Raw genomic sequence first — 21,256 nt, forward strand, 5'->3', positions numbered from 1 at the left:
AGATTCATAACGGTGCGTAAAATCAGTATTTTCACCTTCTCGTAACAATTAGAACATGATAATTGATGAAACCATCTTTCAAATCTCCTAAATCAAACAGTAGAAGTTCAAAGCGATGAAAAAATGACGTCCGGCAGTCCTGCATGATGACAGCCATGAATGACTGTTAGACAATATGTTTTCGAGCCAAACGTCAATCTGTGATGTCACGAAAATGTCACAATATAAAATGTTAATTGTGTAGTCGCTTATGTGCTACAAAGTTGATAGATTTTAACACTTTCCCTTGCATTCAATTTGTCGCTTCAGTTATAAATCTTTTACATGTAACGGTTTACTAATGAAATCCATAATAAAACTAAATTAATGCTTAAAATAAACTGGTTATCTTTCAAACTGGTTATTACAAGGCACTTGACAGACTTTTGTTTTCTAATGATACGGTCCGAATCTCAACTGATCGATAGATTGATCATCTGGCAGTTCTAAAAACTTCAAAAGGGAAGAAACAAAGGCAAATATTAGTCAATATATGATAAATAGAATCTATCATTCTTTCCCTTCATATTTGATTTTTGGTACTTGTTTCGATTTTTTTTTTTTTTTCCTCGCCAAAGGCTCACAAATAATGAAAAATTCTAAACTCATATATCATAACTCTAATATGAAGGGAAACTCATGTCAGATCCTTATATTTATGACACTGAGAAAACCTCAAATCAATCTTAAACCACATGGAAAATAGAACACCTCTCCAGTCCATAAGACTGGTCAATGGTGATACCCTCTTATACAGTCAGTAAAGTTCACGTTGGAGGTGAATGAAGCTCATATATCATACAACACATTTCATTTTTATAATATTTTATATAAGATGGTAATATAACAACACATCCAACTTGTCACAGGAAATACAAAATTCCAAACGCCAGCAAACAAAAGTTTAGTTTAGTTTATTAATTAACAGCCAGGGTCATGTAAGGACGTGCCAGGTTTGTTGGTGGAGGAAAGCCGGAGTACCCGGAGAAAAACCACCGACCAGCGATCAGTACCTGGCAACTGCCCCACATGGGATTCGAACCCGCATCCCAGAGGTGGAGGGCTTGTGGTAATATGTCGGGACATCTTAACCACTCGGCCACCGCGGCCCCAAGACAAAAGGAATATGATATGAACAATTTGTTTTAAAGCAGGACGAATATGATTAGAATACCAACAAGACAATTTCTTATGGTACTGACTTCGAAATGAAGAAAAATGTGTATCACAAATGTTGTGGATAATAAAAATATCATTATAGCTGTGGTTGGTGACGGTTTACAATTCCATTGAAGACATCAGAACCTTTCTTTCTGATTAAAAAATTCCAGTGCAAATGGTAGCTGCGATATTGTAGCTTAAAGATGCTCCACCCCTGACAAATGGTAATTTTTCTCTATCAAAAACAGGAGCAGACGAATTAGTATTTTTCTTCAGTTACAAAAGTTACTTACTTTACACAGTTATCACCATTAAAGGGTTGAGCTTCCAATTTTACTCAATATTAAATATTAAGAATAATTAATTGCATCCCGAAAAAATTCCGTGGCACTATGTCCTATATGGGAATGCAGTACTGATTGGGCATGCACTAAAAGCAAAATAAATTATTTCAAATTATTTTTTATGTTAACTAGCCATATTTATATACGATTAAACACCAATTATTGTTAAAATGATGAGTATCATTTATGCCCTGTCCGCGATGGAACATCTTTAAAAGTTGGGTTTTTTTTATACAGAAAATGGTGTCTAAGGGTATATATAGTAGGCGGGGTACGTGTATTCGTTCTACTCACAGCTTTAAAAGCCAGACTATGAAATGTCCATACCCACGACGTCCCTTTTTGAGGCCACCTTTATATCACGAGGTCATCATATTACTTCACTTATATCATAGCGATTCGACAAAAAATGTCCTTATGTTTTTTTGGTACCCCTCAAAAAGAACCCATTTCAGACACTTGACTAAAGCAAGATAAAAACATTTTTGTAGGGGGGTTCAAAAGGAATTCTTTCCCATTTTTGGAGGTGGGTTCAAAAGGAATTCTTTCCGGACTTTAGTGACTCATGATCAGAAGTAAGACGCTTCGATATACCACATACGTTGAATCGATCAATGTCTTTATTTTTTGTTTGACTCTTTGTGTTTGCCGTGTTTAACCTTCATGTATATCTACCTGGCGTGTTTAACCTTCATGTATATCTACCTGGCGTGTTAAACCTTCATGTGTATCTACCTGGCGTGTTTAACCTTCTTGTATATCTACCTGGGGTGTTTAACCTTCATGTATATCTACCTGGCGTGTTTAACCTTCATGTATATATACCTGGCGTGTTTAACCTTCATGTGTATCTACCTGGCGTGTTTAACCTTCATGTGTATCTACCTGACGTGTTTAACCTTCATGTATATCTACCTGGCGTGTTTAACCTTCATGTGTATCTACCTGGCGTGTTTAACCTTCATGTGTATCTACCTGGCGTGTTTAACCTTCATGTATATCTACCTGGCGTGTTTAACCTTCATGTATATCTACCTGGCGTGTTTAACCTTCATGTGTATCTACCTGACGTGTTTAACCTTCATGTATATCTACCTGGCGTGTTTAACCTTCATGTGTATCTACCTGGCGTGTTTAACCTTCATGTGTATCTACCTGGCGTGTTTAACCTTCATGTATATCTACCTGGCGTGTTTAACCTTCATGTATATCTACCTGGCGTGTTTAACCTTCATGTGTATCTACCTGACGTGTTTAACCTTCATGTATATCTACCTGGCGTGTTTAACCTTCATGTGTATCTACCTGGCGTGTTTAACCTTCATGTGTATCTACCTGGCGTGTTTAACCTTCATGTGTATCTACCTGGCGTGTTTAACCTTCATGTGTATCTACCTGACGTGTTTAACCTTCATGTATATCTACCTGGTGTGTTTAACCTTCATGTGTATCTACCTGGCGTGTTTAACCTTCATGTATATCTACCTGGCGTGTTTAACCTTCATGTGTATCTACCTGGCGTGTTTAACCTTCATGTATATCTACCTGGCGTGTTTAACCTTCATGTGTATCTACCTGGCGTGTTATACCTTCATGTATATCTACCTAGCGTGTTTAACCTTCATGTGTATCTACCTGGTGTGTTTAACCTTCATGTTTATCTACCTGGCGTGTTTAACCTTCATGTATATCTACCTGGCGTGTTTAACCTTCATGTATATATACCTGGCGTGTTTAACCTTCATGTGTATCTACCTGGCGTGTTTAACCTTCATGTGTATCTACCTGACGTGTTTAACCTTCATGTATATCTACCTGGCGTGTTTAACCTTCATGTGTATCTACCTGGCGTGTTTAACCTTCATGTGTATCTACCTGGCGTGTTTAACCTTCATGTATATCTACCTGGCGTGTTTAACCTTCATGTATATCTACCTGGCGTGTTTAACCTTCATGTGTATCTACCTGACGTGTTTAACCTTCATGTATATCTACCTGGCGTGTTTAACCTTCATGTGTATCTACCTGGCGTGTTTAACCTTCATGTGTATCTACCTGGCGTGTTTAACCTTCATGTATATCTACCTGGCGTGTTTAACCTTCATGTATATCTACCTGGCGTGTTTAACCTTCATGTGTATCTACCTGACGTGTTTAACCTTCATGTATATCTACCTGGCGTGTTTAACCTTCATGTGTATCTACCTGGCGTGTTTAACCTTCATGTGTATCTACCTGGCGTGTTTAACCTTCATGTGTATCTACCTGGCGTGTTTAACCTTCATGTGTATCTACCTGACGTGTTTAACCTTCATGTATATCTACCTGGTGTGTTTAACCTTCATGTGTATCTACCTGGCGTGTTTAACCTTCTGTATATCTACCTGGCGTGTTTAACCTTCATGTGTATCTACCTGGCGTGTTTAACCTTCATGTGTATCTACCTGGCGTGTTTAACCTTCATGTGTATCTACCTGGCGTGTTTAACCTTCATGTATATCTACCTGGCGTGTTTAACCTTCATGTATATCTACCTGGCGTGTTTAACCTTCATGTGTATCTACCTGGCGTGTTTAACCTTCATGTGTATCTACCTGGCGTGTTTAACCTTCATGTGTATCTACCTGGCGTGTTTAACCTTCATGTATATCTACCTGGCGTGTTTAACCTTCATGTATATCTACCTGGCGTGTTTAACCTTCATGTGTATCTACCTGGCGTGTTTAACCTTCATGTGTATCTACCTGGCGTGTTTAACCTTCATGTGTATCTACCTGGCGTGTTTAACCTTCATGTGTATCTACCTGGCGTGTTTAACCTTCATGTGTATCTACCTGGCGTGTTTAACCTTCATGTGTATCTACCTGGCGTGTTTAACCTTCATGTGTATCTACCTGGCGTGTTTAACCTTCATGTATATCTACCTGGCGTGTTTAACCTTCATGTGTATCTACCTGGCGTGTTTAACCTTCATGTGTATCTACCTGGCGTGTTTAACCTTCATGTATATCTACCTGGCGTGTTTAACCTTCATGTATATCTACCTGGCGTGTTTAACCTTCATGTGTATCTACCTGGCGTGTTTAACCTTCATGTGTATCTACCTGGCGTGTTTAACCTTCATGTATATCTACCTGGCGTGTTTAACCTTCATGTATATCTACCTGGCGTGTTTAACCTTCATGTATATCTACCTGGCGTGTTTAACCTTCATGTATATCTACCTGGCGTGTTTAACCTTCATGTATATCTACCTGGCGTGTTTAACCTTCATGTATATCTACCTGGCGTGTTTAACCTTCATTTGTATCTACCTGGCGTGTTTAACCTTCATGTATATCTACCTGGCGTGTTTAACCTTCATGTGTATCTACCTGGCGTGTTTAACCTTCATGTGTATCTACCTGGCGTGTTTAACCTTCATGTATATCTACCTGGCGTGTTTAACCTTCATGTGTATCTACCTGGCGTGTTTAACCTTCATGTGTATCTACCTGGCGTGTTTAACCTTCATGTGTATCTACCTGGCGTGTTTAACCTTCATGTATATCTACCTGGCGTGTTTAACCTTCATGTGTATCTACCTGGCGTGTTTAACCTTCATGTATATCTACCTGGCGTGTTTAACCTTCATGTATATCTACCTGGCGTGTTTAACCTTCATGTGTATCTACCTGGCGTGTTTTAACCTTCATGTATATCTACCTGGCGTGTTTAACCTTCATGTATATCTACCTGGCGTGTTTAACCTTCATGTATATCTACCTGGCGTGTTTAACCTTCATGTATATCTACCTGGCGTGTTTAACCTTCATGTATATCTACCTGGCGTGTTTAACCTTCATGTGTATCTACCTGGCGTGTTTAACCTTCATGTGTATCTACCTGGCGTGTTTAACCTTCATGTGTATCTACCTGGCGTGTTTAACCTTCATGTTATCTACCTGGCGTGTTTAACCTTCATGTATATCTACCTGGCGTGTTTAACCTTCATGTGTATCTACCTGGCGTGTTTAACCTTCATGTGTATCTACCTGGCGTGTTTAACCTTCATGTGTATCTACCTGGCGTGTTTAACCTTCATGTGTATCTACCTGGCGTGTTTAACCTTCATGTTATCTACCTGGCGTGTTTAACCTTCATGTTATCTACCTGGCGTGTTTAACCTTCATGTGTATCTACCTGGCGTGTTTAACCTTCATGTGTATCTACCTGGCGTGTTTAACCTTCATGTGTATATCTACCTGGCGTGTTTAACCTTCATGTGTATCTACCTGGCGTGTTTAACCTTCATGTATATCTACCTGGCGTGTTTAACCTTCATGTGTATCTACCTGGCGTGTTTAACCTTCATGTATATCTACCTGGCGTGTTTAACCTTCATGTGTATCTACCTGGCGTGTTTACCTTCATGTTATCTACCTGGCGTGTTTAACCTTCATGTGTATCTACCTGGCGTGTTTAACCTTCATGTATATCTACCTGGCGTGTTTAACCTTCATGTATATCTACCTGGCGTGTTTAACCTTCATGTATATCTACCTGGCGTGTTTAACCTTCATGTATATCTACCTGGCGTGTTTAACCTTCATGTATATCTACCTGGCGTGTTTAACCTTCATGTGTATCTACCTGGCGTGTTTAACCTTCATGTGTATCTACCTGGCGTGTTTAACCTTTCATGTATATCTACCTGGCGTGTTTAACCTTCATGTGTATCTACCTGGCGTGTTTAACCTTCATGTATATCTACCTGGCGTGTTTAACCTTCATGTGTATCTACCTGGCGTGTTTAACCTTCATGTGTATCTACCTGGCGTGTTTAACCTTCATGTATATCTACCTGGCGTGTTTAACCTTCATGTATATCTACCTGGCGTGTTTAACCTTCATGTATATCTACCTGGCGTGTTTAACCTTCATGTATATCTACCTGGCGTGTTTAACCTTCATGTATATCTACCTGGCGTGTTTAACCTTCATGTATATCTACCTGGCGTGTTTAACCTTCATGTATATCTACCTGGCGTGTTTTAACCTTCATGTGTATCTACCTGGCGTGTTTAACCTTCATGTGTATCTACCTGGCGTGTTTAACCTTCATGTGTATCTACCTGGCGTGTTTAACCTTCATGTATATCTACCTGGCGTGTTTAACCTTCATGTGTATCTACCTGGCGTGTTTAACCTTCATGTATATCTACCTGGCGTGTTTAACCTTCATGTATATCTACCTGGCGTGTTTAACCTTCATGTATATCTACCTGGCGTGTTTAACCTTCATGTGTATCTACCTGGCGTGTTTAACCTTCATGTGTATCTACCTGGCGTGTTTAACCTTCATGTGTATCTACCTGGCGTGTTTAACCTTCATGTATATCTACCTGGCGTGTTTAACCTTCATGTATATCTACCTGGCGTGTTTAACCTTCATGTATATCTACCTGGCGTGTTTAACCTTCATGTATATCTACCTGGCGTGTTTAACCTTCATGTATATCTACCTGGCGTGTTTAACCTTCATGTATATCTACCTGGCGTGTTTAACCTTCATGTGTATCTACCTGGCGTGTTTAACCTTCATGTATATATCTACCTGGCGTGTTTAACCTTCATGTGTATATCTACCTGGCGTGTTTAACCTTCATGTGTATCTACCTGGCGTGTTTAACCTTCATGTATATCTACCTGGCGTGTTTAACCTTCATGTATATCTACCTGGCGTGTTTAACCTTCATGTATATCTACCTGGCGTGTTTAACCTTCATGTATATCTACCTGGCGTGTTTAACCTTCATGTATATCTACCTGGCGTGTTTAACCTTCATGTATATCTACCTGGCGTGTTTAACCTTCATGTATATCTACCTGGCGTGTTTAACCTCATGTATATCTACCTGGCGTGTTTAACCTTCATGTTTATCTACCTGGCGTGTTTAACCTTCATGTGTATCTACCTGGCGTGTTTAACCTTCATGTGTATCTACCTGGCGTGTTTAACCTTCATGTATATCTACCTGGCGTGTTTAACCTTCATGTATATCTACCTGGCGTGTTTAACCTTCATGTATATCTACCTGGCGTGTTTAACCTTCATGTATATCTACCTGGCGTGTTTAACCTTCATGTGTATCTACCTGGCGTGTTTAACCTTCATGTATATCTACCTGGCGTGTTTAACCTTCATGTGTATCTACCTGGCGTGTTTAACCTTCATGTATATCTACCTGGCGTGTTTAACCTTCATGTATATCTACCTGGCGTGTTTAACCTTCATGTATATCTACCTGGCGTGTTTAACCTTCATGTATATCTACCTGGCGTGTTTAACCTTCATGTGTATCTACCTGGCGTGTTTAACCTTCATGTGTATCTACCTGCGTGTTTAACCTTCATGTATATCTACCTGGCGTGTTTAACCTTCATGTATATCTACCTGGCGTGTTTAACCTTCATGTATATCTACCTGGCGTGTTTAACCTTCATGTATATCTACCTGGCGTGTTTAACCTTCATGTATATCTACCTGGCGTGTTTAACCTTCATGTATATCTACCTGGCGTGTTTAACCTTCATGTATATCTACCTGGCGTGTTTAACCTTCATGTATATCTACCTGGCGTGTTTAACCTTCATGTATATCTACCTGGCGTGTTTAACCTTCATGTATATCTACCTGGCGTGTTTAACCTTCATGTGTATCTACCTGGCGTGTTTAACCTTCATGTATATCTACCTGGCGTGTTTAACCTTCATGTATATCTACCTGGCGTGTTTAACCTTCATGTATATCTACCTGGCGTGTTTAACCTTCATGTATATCTACCTGGCGTGTTTAACCTTCATGTATATCTACCTGGCGTGTTTAACCTTCATGTATATCTACCTGGCGTGTTTAACCTTCATGTGTATCTACCTGGCGTGTTTAACCTTCATGTGTATCTACCTGGCGTGTTTAACCTTCATGTGTATCTACCTGGCGTGTTTAACCTTCATGTGTATCTACCTGGCGTGTTTAACCTTCATGTATATCTACCTGGCGTGTTTAACCTTCATGTATATCTACCTGGCGTGTTTAACCTTCATGTGTATCTACCTGGCGTGTTTAACCTTCATGTGTATCTACCTGGCGTGTTTAACCTTCATGTGATGGTATCTACCTGGCGTGTTTAACCTTCATGTGTATCTACCTGGCGTGTTTAACCTTCATGTGTATCTACCTGGCGTGTTTAACCTTCATGTATATCTACCTGGCGTGTTTAACCTTCATGTATATCTACCTGGCGTGTTTAACCTTCATGTATATCTACCTGGCGTGTTTAACCTTCATGTGTATCTACCTGGCGTGTTTAACCTTCATGTATATCTACCTGGCGTGTTTAACCTTCATGTATATCTACCTGGCGTGTTTAACCTTCATGTATATCTACCTGGCGTGTTTAACCTTCATGTATATCTACCTGGCGTGTTTAACCTTCATGTATATCTACCTGGCGTGTTTAACCTTCATGTATATCTACCTGGCGTGTTTAACCTTCATGTATATCTACCTGGCGTGTTTAACCTTCATGTATATCTACCTGGCGTGTTTAACCTTCATGTATATCTACCTGGCGTGTTTAACCTTCATGTATATCTACCTGGCGTGTTTAACCTTCATGTATATCTACCTGGCGTGTTTAACCTTCATGTATATCTACCTGGCGTGTTTAACCTTCATGTGTATCTACCTGGCGTGTTTAACCTTCATGTATATCTACCTGGCGTGTTTAACCTTCATGTATATCTACCTGGCGTGTTTAACCTTCATGTGTATCTACCTGGCGTGTTTAACCTTCATGTATATCTACCTGGCGTGTTTAACCTTCATGTATATCTACCTGGCGTGTTTAACCTTCATGTATATCTATCTGGCGTGTTTAACCTTCATGTATATCTACCTGGCGTGTTTAACCTTCATGTGTATCTACCTGGCGTGTTTAACCTTCATGTGTATCTACCTGGCGTGTTTAACCTTCATGTATATCTACCTGGCGTGTTTAACCTTCATGTGTATCTACCTGGCGTGTTTAACCTTCATGTGTATCTACCTGGCGTGTTTAACCTTCATGTGTATCTACCTGGCGTGTTTAACCTTCATGTGTATCTACCTGGCGTGTTTAACCTTCATGTATATCTACCTGGCGTGTTTAACCTTCATGTATATCTACCTGGCGTGTTTAACCTTCATGTATATCTACCTGGCGTGTTTAACCTTCATGTGTATCTACCTGGCGTGTTTAACCTTCATGTGTATCTACCTGGCGTGTTTAACCTTCATGTATATCTACCTGGCGTGTTTAACCTTCATGTATATCTACCTGGCGTGTTTAACCTTCATGTGTATCTACCTGGCGTGTTTAACCTTCATGTATATCTACCTGGCGTGTTTAACCTTCATGTATATCTACCTGGCGTGTTTAACCTTCATGTATATCTACCTGGCGTGTTTAACCTTCATGTATATCTACCTGGCGTGTTTAACCTTCATGTATATCTACCTGGCGTGTTTAACCTTCATGTATATCTACCTGGCGTGTTTAACCTTCATGTGTATCTACCTGGCGTGTTTAACCTTCATGTATATCTACCTGGCGTGTTTAACCTTCATGTATATCTACCTGGCGTGTTTAACCTTCATGTATATCTACCTGGCGTGTTTAACCTTCATGTATATCTACCTGGCGTGTTTAACCTTCATGTGTATCTACCTGGCGTGTTTAACCTTCATGTATATCTACCTGGCGTGTTTAACCTTCATGTGTATCTACCTGGCGTGTTTAACCTTCATGTGTATCTACCTGGCGTGTTTAACCTTCATGTATATCTACCTGGCGTGTTTAACCTTCATGTATATCTACCTGGCGTGTTTAACCTTCATGTATATCTACCTGGCGTGTTTAACCTTCATGTATATCTACCTGGCGTATTTAACCTTCATGTATATCTACCTGACGTGTTTAACCTTCATGTGTATCTACCTGACGTGTTTAACCTTCCTGTATATCTACCTGGCGTGTTTAACCTTCATGTATATCTACCTGGCGTGTTTAACCTTCATGTTATCTACCTGCGTGTTTCTATCTACCTGGCGTGTTTAACCTTCATGTATATCTACCTGGCGTGTTTAACCTTCATGTATATCTACCTGGCGTGTTTAACCTTCATGTATATCTACCTGGCGTGTTTAACCTTCTGTATTACCTGCGTGTTTAACCTTCATGTATATCTACCTGGCGTGTTTAACCTTCATGTATATCTACCTGGCGTGTTTAACCTTCATGTATATCTACCTGGCGTGTTTAACCTTCATGTGTATCTACCTGGCGTGTTTAACCTTCATGTATATCTACCTGGCGTGTTTAACCTTCATGTATATCTACCTGGCGTGTTTAACCTTCATGTGTATCTACCTGGCGTGTTTAACCTTCATGTGTATCTACCTGGCGTGTTTAACCTTCATGTATATCTACCTGGCGTGTTTAACCTTCATGTGTATCTACCTGGCGTGTTTAACCTTCATGTATATCTACCTGGCGTGTTTAACCTTCATGTATATCTACCTGGCGTGTTTAACCTTCATGTATATCTACCTGGCGTGTTTAACCTTCATGTATATCTACCTGGCGTGTTTAACCTTCATGTATATCTACCTGGCGTGTTTAACCTTCATGTATATCTACCTGGCGTGTTTAACCTTCATGTATATCTACCTGGCGTGTTTAACCTTCATGTGTATATCTACCTGGCGTGTTTAACCTTCATGTGTATCTACCTGGCGTGTTTAACCTTCATGTGTATCTACCTGGCGTGTTTAACCTTCATGTATATCTACCTGGCGTGTTTAACCTTCATGTGTATCTACCTGGCGTGTTTAACCTTCATGTATATCTACCTGGCGTGTTTAACCTTCATGTGTATCTACCTGGCGTGTTTAACCTTCATGTATATCTACCTGGCGTGTTTAACCTTCATGTGTATCTACCTGGCGTGTTTAACCTTCATGTATATCTACCTGGCGTGTTTAACCTTCATGTATATCTACCTGGCGTGTTTAACCTTCATGTGTATCTACCTGGCGTGTTTAACCTTCATGTATATCTACCTGGCGTGTTTAACCTTCATGTGTATCTACCTGGCGTGTTTAACCTTCATGTATATCTACCTGGCGTGTTTAACCTTCATGTATATCTACCTGGCGTGTTTAACCTTCATGTATATCTACCTGGCGTGTTTAACCTTCATGTATATCTACCTGGCGTGTTTAACCTTCATGTATATCTACCTGGCGTGTTTAACCTTCATGTGTATCTACCTGGCGTGTTTAACCTTCATGTGTATCTACCTGGCGTGTTTAACCTTCATGTATATCTACCTGGCGTGTTTAACCTTCATGTATATCTACCTGGCGTGTTTAACCTTCATGTATATCTACCTGGCGTGTTTAACCTTCATGTATATCTACCTGGCGTGTTTAACCTTCATGTGTATCTACCTGGCGTGTTTAACCTTCATGTATATCTACCTGGCGTGTTTAACCTTCATGTATATCTACCTGGCGTGTTTAACCTTCATGTATATCTACCTGGCGTGTTTAACCTTCATGTATATCTACCTGGCGTGTTTAACCTTCATGTATATCTACCTGGCGTGTTTAACCTTCATGTATATCTACCTGGCGTGTTTAACCTTCATGTATATCTACCTGGCGTGTTTAACCTTCATGTGTATCTACCTGGCGTGTTTAACCTTCATGTATATCTACCTGGCGTGTTTAACCTTCATGTATATCTACCTGGCGTGTTTAACCTTCATGTATATCTACCTGGCGTGTTTAACCTTCATGTATATCTACCTGGCGTGTTTAACCTTCATGTATATCTACCTGGCGTGTTTAACCTTCATGTGTATCTACCTGGCGTGTTTAACCTTCATGTATATCTACCTGGCGTGTTTAAACTTCATGTGTATCTACCTGGCGTGTTTAACCTTCATGTATATCTACCTGGCGGTGTTTAACCTTCATGTATATCTACCTGGCGTGTTTAACCTTCATGTATATCTACCTGGCGTGTTTAACCTTCATGTATATCTACCTGGCGTGTTTAACCTTCATGTGTTATCTACCTGGCGTGTTTAACCTTCATGTATATCTACCTGGCGTGTTTAACCTTCATGTATATCTACCTGGCGTGTTTAACCTTCATGTATATCTACCTGGCGTGTTTAGCCTTCATGTATATCTACCTGGCGTGTTTAACCTTCATGTATATCTACCTGGCGTGTTTAACCTTCATGTATATCTACCTGGCGTGTTTAACCTTCATGTATATCTACCTGGCGTGTTTAACCTTCATGTATATCTACCTGGCGTGTTTAACCTTCATGTATATCTACCTGGCGTGTTTAACCTTCATGTATATCTACCTGGCGTGTTTAACCTTCATGTATATCTACCTGGCGTGTTTAACCTTCATGTGTATCTACCTGGCGTGTTTAACCTTCATGTGTATCTACCTGGCGTGTTTAACCTTCATGTATATCTACCTGGCGTGTTTAACCTTCATGTATATCTACCTGGCGTGTTTAACCTTCATGTATATCTACCTGGCGTGTTTAACCTTCATGTATATCTACCTGGCGTGTTTAACCTTCATGTGTATCTACCTGGCGTGTTTAACCTTCATGTGTATCTACCTGGCGTGTTTAACCTTCATGTATATCTACCTGGCGTGTTTAACCTTCATGTATATCTACCTGGCGTGTTTAACCTTCATGTATATCTACCTGGCGTGTTTAACCTTCATGTATATCTACCTGGCGTGTTTAACCTTCATGTATATCTACCTGGCGTGTTTAACCTTCATGTATATCTACCTGGACTGCTGCGTGTTTAACCTTCATGTATATCTACCTGGCGTGTTTAACCTTCATGTATATCTACCTGGCGTGTTTAACCTTCATGTATATCTACCTGGCGTGTTTAACCTTCATGTATATCTACCTGGCGTGTTTAACCTTCATGTATATCTACCTGGCGTGTTTAACCTTCATGTATATCTACCTGGCGTGTTTAACCTTCATGTATATCTACCTGGCGTGTTTAACCTTCATGTATATCTACCTGGCGTGTTTAACCTTCATGTATATCTACCTGGCGTGTTTAACCTTCATGTGTATCTACCTGGCGTGTTTAACCTTCATGTATATCTACCTGGCGTGTTTAACCTTCATGTATATCTACCTGGCGTGTTTAACCTTCATGTATATCTACCTGGCGTGTTTAACCTTCATGTATATCTACCTGGCGTGTTTAACCTTCATGTATATCTACCTGGCGTGTTTAACCTTCATGTATATCTACCTGGCGTGTTTAACCTTCATGTATATCTACCTGGCGTGTTTAACCTTCATGTATATCTACCTGGCGTGTTTAACCTTCATGTATATCTACCTGGCGTGTTTAACCTTCATGTGTATCTACCTGGCGTGTTTAACCTTCATGTATATCTACCTGGCGTGTTTAACCTTCATGTGTATCTACCTGGCGTGTTTAACCTTCATGTATATCTACCTGGCGTGTTTAACCTTCATGTATATCTACCTGGCGTGTTTAACCTTCATGTATATCTACCTGGCGTGTTTAACCTTCATGTATATCTACCTGGCGTGTTTAACCTTCATGTATATCTACCTGGCGTGTTTAACCTTCATGTATATCTACCTGGCGTGTTTAACCTTCATGTATATCTACCTGGCGTGTTTAACCTTCATGTATCTACCTGGCGTGTTTAACCTTCATGTATATTACCTGGCGTGTTTAACCTTCATGTGTATCTACCTGGCGTGTTTAACCTTCATGTATATCTACCTGGCGTGTTTAACCTTCATGTATATCTACCTGGCGTGTTTAACCTTCATGTATATCTACCTGGCGTGTTTAACCTTCATGTATATCTACCTGGCGTGTTTAACCTTCATGTATATCTACCTGGCGTGTTTAACCTTCATGTATATCTACCTGGCGTGTTTAACCTTCATGTGTATCTACCTGGCGTGTTTAACCTTCATGTGTATCTACCTGGCGTGTTTAACCTTCATGTATATCTACCTGGCGTGTTTAACCTCATGTATATCTACTGGCGTGTTTAACCTTCATGTATATCTACCTGGCGTGTTTAACCTTCATGTATATCTACCTGGCGTGTTTAACCTTCATGTGTATCTACCTGGCGTGTTTAACCTTCATGTATATCTACCTGGCGTGTTTAACCTTCATGTATATCTACCTGGCGTGTTTAACCTTCATGTGTATCTACCTGGCGTGTTTAACCTTCATGTATATCTACCTGGCGTGTTTAACCTTCATGTATATCTACCTGGCGTGTTTAACCTTCATGTATATCTACCTGGCGTGTTTAACCTTCATGTGTATCTACCTGGCGTGTTTAACCTTCATGTATATCTACCTGGCGTGTTTAACCTTCATGTATATCTACCTGGCGTGTTTAACCTTCATGTATATCTACCTGGCGTGTTTAACCTTCATGTATATCTACCTGGCGTGTTTAACCTTCATGTGTATCTACCTGGCGTGTTTAACCTTCATGTATATCTACCTGGCGTGTTTAACCTTCATGTATATCTACCTGGCGTGTTTAGCCTTCATGTATATCTACCTGGCGTGTTTAACCTTCATGTGTATCTACCTGGCGTGTTTAACCTTCATGTATATCTACCTGGCGTGTTTAACCTTCATGTATATCTACCTGGCGTGTTTAACCTTCATGTATATCTACCTGGCGTGTTTAACCTTCATGTATATCTACCTGGCGTGTTTAACCTTCATGTATATCTACCTGGCGTGTTTAACCTTCATGTATATCTACCTGGCGTGTTTAACCTTCATGTATATCTACCTGGCGTGTTTAACCTTCATGTGTATCTACCTGGCGTTTTTAACCTTCATGTATATCTACCTGGCGTGTTTAACCTTCATGTATATCTACCTGGCGTGTTTAACCTTCATGTATATCTACCTGGCGTGTTTAACCTTCATGTGTATCTACCTGGCGTGTTTAACCTTCATGTATATCTACCTGGCGTGTTTAACCTTCATGTGTATCTACCTGGCGTGTTTAACCTTCATGTATATCTACCTGGCGTGTTTAACCTTCATGTATATCTACCTGGCGTGTTTAACCTTCATGTATATCTACCTGGCGTGTTTAACCTTCATGTATATCTACCTGGCGTGTTTAACCTTCATGTTATCTACCTGGCGTGTTTAACCTTCATGTATATCTACCTGGCGTGTTTAACCTTCATGTATATCTACCTGGCGTGTTTAACCTTCATGTATATCTACCTGGCGTGTTTAACCTTCATGTATATCTACCTGGCGTGTTTAACCTTCATGTATATCTACCTGGCGTGTTTAACCTTCATGTATATCTACCTGGCGTGTTTAACCTTCATGTTATCTACCTGGCGTGTTTAACCTTCATGTATATCTACCTGGCGTGTTTAACCTTCATGTATATCTACCTGGCGTGTTTAACCTTCATGTTATCTACCTGGCGTGTTTAACCTTCATGTATATCTACCTGGCGTGTTTAACCTTCATGTATATCTACCTGGCGTGTTTAACCTTCATGTATATCTACCTGGCGTGTTTAACCTTCATGTATATCTACCTGGCGTGTTTAACCTTCATGTATATCTACCTGGCGTGTTTAACCTTCATGTATATCTACCTGGCGTGTTTAACCTTCATGTATATCTACCTGGCGTGTTTAACCTTCATGTGTATCTACCTGGCGTGTTTAACCTTCATGTATATCTACCTGGCGTGTTTTAACCTTCATGTATATCTACCTGGCGTGTTTAACCTTCATGTGTATCTACCTGGCGTGTTTAACCTTCATGTGTATCTACCTGGCGTGTTTAACCTTCATGTGTATCTACCTGGCGTGTTTAACCTTCATGTATATCTACCTGGCGTGTTTAACCTTCATGTATATCTACCTGGCGTGTTTAACCTTCATGTGTATCTACCTGGCGTGTTTAACCTTCATGTGTATCTACCTGGCGTGTTTAACCTTCATGTATATCTACCTGGCGTGTTTAACCTTCATGTATATCTACCTGGCGTGTTTAACCTTCATGTATATCTACCTGGCGTGTTTAACCTTCATGTATATCTACCTGGCGTGTTTAACCTTCATGTGTATCTACCTGGCGTGTTTAACCTTCATGTATATCTACCTGGCGTGTTTAACCTTCATGTATATCTACCTGGCGTGTTTAACCTTCATGTGTATCTACCTGGCGTGTTTAACCTTCATGTATATCTACCTGGCGTGTTTAACCTTCATGTGTATCTACCTGGCGTGTTTAACCTTCATGTATATCTACCTGGCGTGTTTAACCTTCATGTATATCTACCTGGCGTGTTTAACCTTCATGTATATCTACCTGGCGTGTTTAACCTTCATGTATATCTACCTGGCGTGTTTAACCTTCATGTGTATCTACCTGGCGTGTTTAACCTTCATGTATATCTACCTGGCGTGTTTAACCTTCATGTATATCTACCTGGCGTGTTTAACCTTCATGTATATCTACCTGGCGTGTTTAACCTTCATGTATATCTACCTGGCGTGTTTAACCTTCATGTATATCTACCTGGCGTGTTTAACCTTCATGTATATCTACCTGGCGTGTTTAACCTTCATGTATATCTACCTGGCGTGTTTAACCTTCATGTATATCTACCTGGCGTGTTTAACCTTCATGTATATCTACCTGGCGTGTTTAACCTTCATGTATATCTACCTGGCGTGTTTAACCTTCATGTGTATCTACCTGGCGTGTTTAACCTTCATGTATATCTACCTGGCGTGTTTAACCTTCATGTGTATCTACCTGGCGTGTTTAACCTTCATGTGTATATCTACCTGACGTGTTTAACCTTCATGTATATCTACCTGGCGTGTTTAACCTTCATGTATATCTACCTGGCGTGTTTAACCTTCATGTGTATCTACCTGGCGTGTTTAACCTTCATGTATATCTACCTGGCGTGTTTAACCTTCATGTATATCTACCTGGCGTGTTTAACCTTCATGTGTATCTACCTGGCGTGTTTAACCTTCATGTGTATCTACCTGGCGTGTTTAACCTTCATGTATATCTACCTGGCGTGTTTAACCTTCATGTATATCTACCTGGCGTGTTTAGCCTTCATGTGTATCTACCTGGCGTGTTTAACCTTCATGTATATCTACCTGGCGTGTTTAACCTTCATGTATATCTACCTGGCGTGTTTAACCTTCATGTATATCTACCTGGCGTGTTTAACCTTCATGTGTATCTACCTGGCGTGTTTAACCTTCATGTATATCTACCTGGCGTGTTTAACCTTCATGTATATCTACCTGGCGTGTTTAACCTTCATGTATATCTACCTGGCGTGTTTAACCTTCATGTGTATCTACCTGGCGTGTTTAACCTTCATGTGTATATCTACCTGGCGTGTTTAACCTTCATGTATATCTACCTGGCGTGTTTAACCTTCATGTATATCTACCTGGCGTGTTTAACCTTCATGTATATCTACCTGGCGTGTTTAACCTTCATGTATATCTACCTGGCGTGTTTAACCTTCATGTATATCTACCTGGCGTGTTTAACCTTCATGTATATCTACCTGGCGTGTTTAACCTTCATGTATATCTACCTGGCGTGTTTAACCTTCATGTGTATCTACCTGGCGTGTTTAACCTTCATGTATATCTACCTGGCGTGTTTAACCTTCATGTATATCTACCTGGCGTGTTTAACCTTCATGTATATCTACCTGGCGTGTTTAACCTTCATGTATATCTACCTGGCGTGTTTAACCTTCATGTATATCTACCTGGCGTGTTTAACCTTCATGTATATCTACCTGGCGTGTTTAACCTTCATGTATATCTACCTGGCGTGTTTAACCTTCATGTATATCTACCTGGCGTGTTTAACCTTCATGTATATCTACCTGGCGTGTTTAACCTTCATGTATATCTACCTGGCGTGTTTAACCTTCATGTATATCTACCTGGCGTGTTTAACCTTCATGTATATCTACCTGGCGTGTTTAACCTTCATGTATATCTACCTGGCGTGTTTAACCTTCATGTGTATCTACCTGACGTGTTTAACCTTCATGTATATCTACCTGGCGTGTTTAACCTTCATGTGTATCTACCTGGCGTGTTTAACCTTCATGTATATCTACCTGGCGTGTTTAACCTTCATGTGTATCTACCTGGCGTGTTTAACCTTCATGTATATCTACCTGGCGTGTTTAACCTTCATGTGTATCTACCTGGCGTGTTTAACCTTCATGTATATCTACCTGGCGTGTTTAACCTTCATGTATATCTACCTGGCGTGTTTAACCTTCATGTATATCTACCTGGCGTGTTTAACCTTCATGTATATCTACCTGGCGTGTTTAACCTTCATGTATATCTACCTGGCGTGTTTAACCTTCATGTATATCTACCTGGCGTGTTTAACCTTCATGTATATCTACCTGGCGTGTTTAACCTTCATGTATATCTACCTGGCGTGTTTAACCTTCATGTGTATCTACCTGGCGTGTTTAACCTTAACTTCTACTGCGTGTCATGTATATCTACCTGGCGTGTTTAACCTTCATGTATATCTACCTGGCGTGTTTAACCTTCATGTGTATCTACCTGGCGTGTTTAACCTTCATGTGTATCTACCTGGCGTGTTTAACCTTCATGTGTATCTACCTGGCGTGTTTAACCTTCATGTGTATCTACCTGGCGTGTTTAACCTTCATGTGTATCTACCTGGCGTGTTTAACCTTCATGTGTATCTACCTGGCGTGTTTAACCTTCATGTATATCTACCTGGCGTGTTTAACCTTCATGTATATCTACCTGGCGTGTTTAACCTTCATGTATATCTACCTGGCGTGTTTAACCTTCATGTATATCTACCTGGCGTGTTTAACCTTCATGTATATCTACCTGGCGTGTTTAACCTTCATGTGTATCTACCTGGCGTGTTTAACCTTCATGTATATCTACCTGGCGTGTTTAACCTTCATGTGTATCTACCTGGCGTGTTTAACCTTCATGTATATCTACCTGGCGTGTTTAACCTTCATGTATATCTACCTGGCGTGTTTAACCTTCATGTATATCTACCTGGCGTGTTTTAACCTTCATGTATATCTACCTGGCGTGTTTAACCTTCATGTATATCTACCTGGCGTGTTTAACCTTCATGTATATCTACCTGGCGTGTTTAACCTTCATGTGTATCTACCTGGCGTGTTTAACCTTCATGTATATCTACCTGGCGTGTTTAACCTTCATGTGTATCTACCTGGCGTGTTTAACCTTCATGTATATCTACCTGGCGTGTTTAACCTTCATGTGTATCTACCTGGCGTGTTTAACCTTCATGTATATCTACCTGGCGTGTTTAACCTTCATGTATATCTACCTGGCGTGTTTAACCTTCATGTATATCTACCTGGCGTGTTTAACCTTCATGTATATCTACCTGGCGTGTTTAACCTTCATGTGTATCTACCTGGCGTGTTTAACCTTCATGTATATCTACCTGGCGTGTTTAACCTTCATGTATATCTACCTGACGTGTTTAACCTTCATGTATATCTACCTGGCGTGTTTAACCTTCATGTGTATCTACCTGGCGTGTTTAACCTTCATGTATATCTACCTGGCGTGTTTAACCTTCATGTATATCTACCTGGCGTGTTTAACCTTCATGTATATCTACCTGGCGTGTTTAACCTTCATGTATATCTACCTGGCGTGTTTAACCTTCATGTGTATCTACCTGGCGTGTTTAATCTTCATGTGTATCTACCTGGCGTGTTTAACCTTCATGTGTATCTACCTGGCGTGTTTAGCCTTCATGTGTATCTACTTGGCGTGTTTAACCTTCATGTGTATCTACCTGGCGTGTTTAACCTTCATGTATATCTACCTGACGTGTTTAACCTTCATGTATATCTACCTGGCGTGTTTAACCTTCATGTGTATCTACCTGGCGTGTTTAACCTTCATGTATATCTACCTGGCGTGTTTAACCTTCATGTATATCTACCTGGCGTGTTTAACCTTCATGTGTATCTACCTGGCGTGTTTAACCTTCATGTATATCTACCTGGCGTGTTTAACCTTCATGTGTATCTACCTGGCGTGTTTAACCTTCATGTATATCTACCTGGCGTGTTTAACCTTCATGTGTATCTACCTGGCGTGTTTAACCTTCATGTATATCTACCTGGCGTGTTTAACCTTCATGTGTATCTACCTGGCGTGTTTAACTTTCATGTATATCTACCTGGCGTGTTTAACCTTCATGTGTATCTACCTTGCGTGTTTAACCTTCATGTATATCTACCTGGCGTGTTTAACCTTCATGTGTATCTACCTGGCGTGCAAAGGTAGCTTTAGACTTGATTTTTGACATGATGGCCAAGTAATGAATCTTTAACTGATCACGAACGTTCATGGGAATCTGCTGATGTAATGTCGGTGACGATATTCTCTTATGGAGAATTTGGTTCTCACTGTATTTGATTATTTAGTGAGTCTGCTACACACCAATTTTGACGA

This window comes from Argopecten irradians, chromosome 2 (genome assembly GCF_041381155.1).
Source record: "Argopecten irradians isolate NY chromosome 2, Ai_NY, whole genome shotgun sequence".
Lineage (NCBI taxonomy): Eukaryota > Metazoa > Mollusca > Bivalvia > Pectinida > Pectinidae > Argopecten > Argopecten irradians.